This window comes from Triticum dicoccoides, chromosome 3B (assembly GCF_002162155.2).
Source record: "Triticum dicoccoides isolate Atlit2015 ecotype Zavitan chromosome 3B, WEW_v2.0, whole genome shotgun sequence".
NCBI lineage: Eukaryota > Viridiplantae > Streptophyta > Magnoliopsida > Poales > Poaceae > Triticum > Triticum dicoccoides.
In genome coordinates, this window is record NC_041385.1 from 72,634,259 (window position 1) to 72,640,078 (window position 5,820).

The following is a 5,820-nucleotide window of genomic DNA, read 5'->3' on the forward strand; positions in this document are numbered from 1 at the left end:
CTTAGGCGAGTACTGGACTGCTGCTAAGCCTCCAAGTGAGAGGCAGACTCACCACTCGGTAGGATTTTTTATTACTTAGGCGAGTACTGGACTGCAGCCAAACCCCCGAGTGAGAGGCAGACTCCCCACTCGGTAGGATTTTTTATTACTTAGGCGAGTACTGGACTACAGCTAAGCCCCCGAGTGAGAGGCAGACTCACCACTCGGTAGGATTTTTCTTCGACTTAGGCAAAACGGATACGCAGCAAAAACAACCACTGGGGGATTTTAGAACATGTAAAAAATGAATAACAATCATTTGAAAGACTGTAAAATCATGTCTTTTGATCATCAAACTAAAGGGTACTTCTTTCTGAGTTTGAGTAATTGTGGAGATGGGTTGATTGAATGGGCGTAACCCCTGAGGGCGGCATGGCCAACGGCTATGTGTAGCCCCCGAGTGATGCTCAAAAGAGGCAAGCTTGCTACAGAGTGTTATATGAGGTTTGATCATACGAGTAACTTAGTCGTTCCCGTGTTGGGGATGTAGAGGTAAAGACATGTCCAACTGATGGTGACGCGCGAGGTGGCCGAGGGGAGAGGATGTGTACAACCGAGTAACGACGCGCAGGGCGGCCAAATGGGGAAGACGTGCACAACCAAGTGGCGACGCACGGAGCGGCCGAGTGGTGAAGACGTGCACAACCGAGAGGCGACGCATAGAGCGCCCGAGTGGTGAAGACGTGCACAACCGAGAGGCGACGCATGGAGCGCCTGAGTGGTGAAGACGTGCACAACCGAGTGGTGTGGTGCGGGACGGCCGAGTGAGGATGTGCGAGGTGGCCGAGTGACATATTGCGTGTCTAGCCAAGTGGCTGAAATGGTCTTCGAAGGAGTTAGCCAAATGCTTTCGAAGCTAATGTAGCGATGAGGTCGGTGCAGTTTGGTTGCAACATAACAAGACCGGCGTGACAACTGAGTCTGAATAAGAATGAAGATGGCGTGCAGAGCGTCTGGATGATTATAAAACTTGTCAAAGTGGCGGATCGAATGCACTTGTTGAAGTGAAGGATCTGACTGGTGATGAAGTACTCGACTACTCAGGAGAGTGTCATTCCAAATGAGATGCAGCCCCCGAGTGCGGCGTAGCCCCCGAGCGTACTACAGGCTTCGACAACGGACATGTCGAAATACGAGAAATATAGTTTTGAATGGATGATTTGCAATTCATCGAGTTGGACTCGGGAAAAGATGAGGAGAAGCTTCCGAATGATGCTCGAAAGAGGCAAACTCCCAAAAGAGTGAAGTGTGAAGTTTAATTATAAAAGGGACTTATTTGTCTCATGTCTGAAGAGGTCTGTATCATTGATACGATGAAGAGGATTCCACAGAAGGGTTGGCCAGATGTGTTTGAAGTCAACAGAGCGACAAGGTCAGTGTTGTGGTGCGCTGGGAGCGGTATGGAGACCGAGTCCGAGCAGCGATGAAGTTGATGCATAGGGCCGTCGAGTGATCACGTAACTTGTGTAAAAAATGACACAAGCCAACGAAATAATTTCTCGAGGAAATTTGATGTGTGCTGAAATGATTTGTGTGAATAACACCCATAGACACCCACTGGGAGTGCAAGGGGCTTGCTGGTTAACCAGCAAGAGTTTGAAAGAGCGAAGGATCCATTCGAACTTGTGGAAGCGACAGATCCGACTGAACTCATTGGAATACTGACTCAAATAAAACGGAAGTGTAGTGTTTCGACTGAGTTGCAGCCCCGGTGGACCGATGCAAATTCGAAATGAAGAATGACACATGGTGTTCGTGAATGATGTATGAGAAAAAATGGAAGTTGGACTCGGGAGTCACATAACCAGTACTAAGAAAGTATGTGAAAATAAACAACCGAGCGTAGAGGTACACTCGGTGGCATGGCCTCCGAGTGAACGTGATGTGTGAATTATGGGATACTCGGGAAGGCGGAAATAGCAGAATGTAGCGCATATAGAATGACTTAGCTATTTGAAGGCGCGCGACTGAGTGGTGATGAGGTGACCAACCGACGGTGACGCGCGGGGCGACCGAGTGGTGATGAGGTGACCAACCGAGTGGCGACGCGCGGGGCGGCCGAGTGGTGATGAGGTGACCAACCGATGGCGACGCGCGGGGCAGCCGAGTGGTGATGAGGTGACCAACCGACGGCGACGCGCGGGGCGGCCAAGTGGTTATGAGGTGACCAACCTATGGTGACGTGCGTGGCGGCTGAGTGGTGATGAGGAGACCAACCGATGGCGATGCGCGGGGCGGTCGTGTCACATCCCTAGTTCTGGTATGACCTAGACTAGCTAGTCATTTGTGCATCATGTTAAATTCCATTTAAATTTGAAATGGGGATTTGTGAAACCCTCAGAATCATCTCTGAAAATGACCCAAATAAAAATTGTTCCAAAAAGGTCCAAGGAAATGTTCATGTTGCTCTCTGAAAATATTGGTCAGAGGTAAAATTCAAATAAATATTTTAGGAGCTCATGGATATTTAATTTTGGCCATTTGGATTAATCCGATAATTATTTGCTTTGGATATATATTGTTATATATATAAAATATGGTCCAAAAACTATGCCATTTATTAAGGAGCTCTGGAATAATATAGTTAGCTCCTGCAAAAATTGGCATAAGGTAATAAAATGATTTAGTATTTTAATTAAATCAAAACATATGTCAGAAAAATAGAAAAAGAAATAAAAGAGGGAGACTTACCTGCGGCCCAGCTCCTGTGCAGCCCGGCCGGCCCAGCTGGCCAGCCCGGCCCAGCCGCCTCCTCCTCTGTCGTCTTCTCCCCCTCGCCCAAGCAGGCGCGTGCCCGCGCCACAGCCGGCCGCGGCCACGCGTCCGGCCACCTCCTGCTTCGTCCTCCTCGTCGCCCCGGACGCCCTGGAACGACGCCATGCGCCGCCCCGCACCTCTCTCCCTCTCTCTCATTCCTCCCCTTCCCCTGGTCTCTCTCCCACGCGACCGCCCGAACGCGCCGTCGCCGCCGCACGCCATTGCCGCGGCCACCACCTCCCCCTCTCCCTCTCTTCGAGTCCGGTAGCTCCGCCACGTCGTCCACCACCTCTCCATCAAGCCGTGCCTCGCCGGACGCCCCGTGGAGCCGTCGCCGTCGCCTTATTCACCTCCGGCCGCCGTGGATCCCCATCACCGCCCCGCAGTCTCCAGTGCGTCCCCGAGCCCGCTTCGACGCCCGCTGCAACCGCGGTGAGCTCCGCCACCGTTCCCCTCTCTCCGTTTAGCTGCCCGCACGCCGTAGCCCTCCTCCCCACCACGGCCGAAGCCTCTCGCCGCCGTCCATGTCGCCGTCGTCATCTCGGCCCGCCTCCGCCCAAACCGAGCACCCCATCGTGCTCCCGGTGCCACGAGGGTGCCGCCGAGCCCCTCAAGTGGCCTCCCCGTGCCCCGCAGCCCGTTTCCGCTCGAAGCCGAACTCCGGCCGCCGCCCCGAGCTTCGCCCCGGCGAGCTCCGGCGTCCCCGCGGCTTCCTGTCTGCTCCCCTGGATGCGGACGAGCCCGGGCTACGCCCCGGTGCTCTCAGACGCCGTCCCCGTGGCCTGTGGCGCGGACTCCGCCGCGTCCAGAGGTCGCCGGCAGCGAGCCCCGTCGCCTGAGCCCCGCCATGTGGGCCCGGCCCGTCAGGTGATTAGCTTAGTGCTAATCACCGCTTAGTTAACCCCCTGACACTGACAGTGGGCCCCAACGCCACTAATCTAAGTTAGATTAGAATTAACCCCCTTGTTAACTAACTGTGACACTGACGTGTGGACCCCACACGTCAGGTTTGACCCTGGTCAGCCGGTTGACCTGCTGACCTCGTGCTGACGTCATGCAGGCGCAATAATATATTTTCTGGAATTAAAATAATTCAGGAAATTCCAGAAAATGTTTTAAACTTCAAAAATTCATATCAATTCAACCGTAGCTCAGATTGAAATAATTTATATATGAAAAATTATCAGAAAAATGTAATCTATCCATCTGTACTAGTTTCATGCATGACAAACCAACTTATAGATGTTGTATAAGTGAAACACTATAATGGCCTATATAAAGAGCTTATTTTGGAGATGCATTTGAAATGGACTTCATCCAAATATAATGCTAGCTGCATTAGCACAATCAGCATCACATCTTCATGCCATGTTCATGCATCATTGTGTTGCATATGCTTGTGTTTTGATTGTTGGCACCGTTCCTTCTCGATAGGTCCTGCTCCGGAGACGTTCCAGAGTACCTGTCTGTGAAGCAGTGCCTCCCTTGTTGATTTACCAGGCAAGCAAACCCCCTTGTTCATTCCGATACAATCCTACTCTCTCGCTCCTGCTCTCAGTTATTGCATTAGGACAACAACGATTCATCTGCTACTTTGTGCTGCGGTAGTTGAACCCATTCCTCTGCATGACCTGTCATTGCCACAGTAAATAGTTGAAACCCACTAGCATGTGTAGGAGTTGATTGAAGCCATTGTTGTGTTCCTACCATGCTATGCCTGCTATTGCTTAGAGTTGTGTCAGGTCTGATTCATTGGGAATGAGTTGGAGTGTTATGATATGTTCTGATGCTGAGAGTGAAGTGTGTGAACACGATTTGGTAAAGGTAGCGGTGAGAGGCCATGTAGGAGTACATGGTGGGTTGTCTCACTGCAACCGTCCTTAAGCACTGAGTTCTATGTATGTTGTCCAATGACTCGATACTACCACACATTGGGTTCCGGTAACTCGACCCTTCTCGACTTATTAACCAACTTGGTCTCTGTCCAGGAGTCGCAACTAGTTTCTGGTGTTTGTAGGTAGTGCTATTTTTCTACCAGGTGGCACCCGGCAGGGTGGGCTTGGGACAGACTAGGCACACGTGGCCTGGTGTACCGAGTGGCACCCGGATGGTGGGCTCGGGAACCCTGCACACATCGTTTGGGGCCATGAGCGAAACCCCGACCGGATCTCCTTGCGGATGGAACCCGAATAGGCGATAAACCTGGACTAGAGTCTTGTGTGGTTAGTCAGGTCATGGCCGACACCCTCGCCAGGCTTCCGCTTGAAGGTTGCCGAGATACATGACGTGTACATGGCGGTAAGTGGCGAGAGCGTGTGTGAAGAAGTAAACCCCTGCAGGGTTAACATGATCTATTCGAATAGCCGGGTCCGCGGTTATGGACTTCTTGGATGCTTACATGGTACATAGACAACTTGAAGTGTATACTCTAAAAAGCTCAAGACAAGTGTGAGTGCTATGGATGGCCTTCTCGTAGGGAGACGGGGATGAATCCATAGTAGTGTATTGTGTGGTGATTAGTGGACTCGTGTGCGCCATATCACCTCAAGAGTTTCTGGTAGTCGTAGAACAGGATAGCCACTGAGTCAAAGCTGGCTTGCTGCAACTAAACCCCACATTACCTTCTTGATACACATGCATGTATGATAGGATCTGATGTAAGTCTTGCTGAGTACCTTTGTACTCATGTTGCTTTATTTATGTTTTTGCAGCGGAGACTTCGGTCTTAATAGTGTTCTCGTGGACTTCGACGAGTAGTTTGTACCTTAGCTACGATCTTGATCGGATGTTGTAGATAGTCAGGCTCTTCAGCCTTTTTCATTTGTAGATGTCTGTACCCAGACATGTAATGCTTCCGCTTGTTGCTTGTATGCTCTGTATGATGGGTCTTGTGACCCCTGTTTGAAATAAAGGCTATGATGGCTCTTTGAGCTTTATTTATGTGAGTTATTGAGTTATGCTGTGATGCCATGTTGTACAACACATACTTGCATGTTATGCGTACGTGTAACGTGTATTGCTATG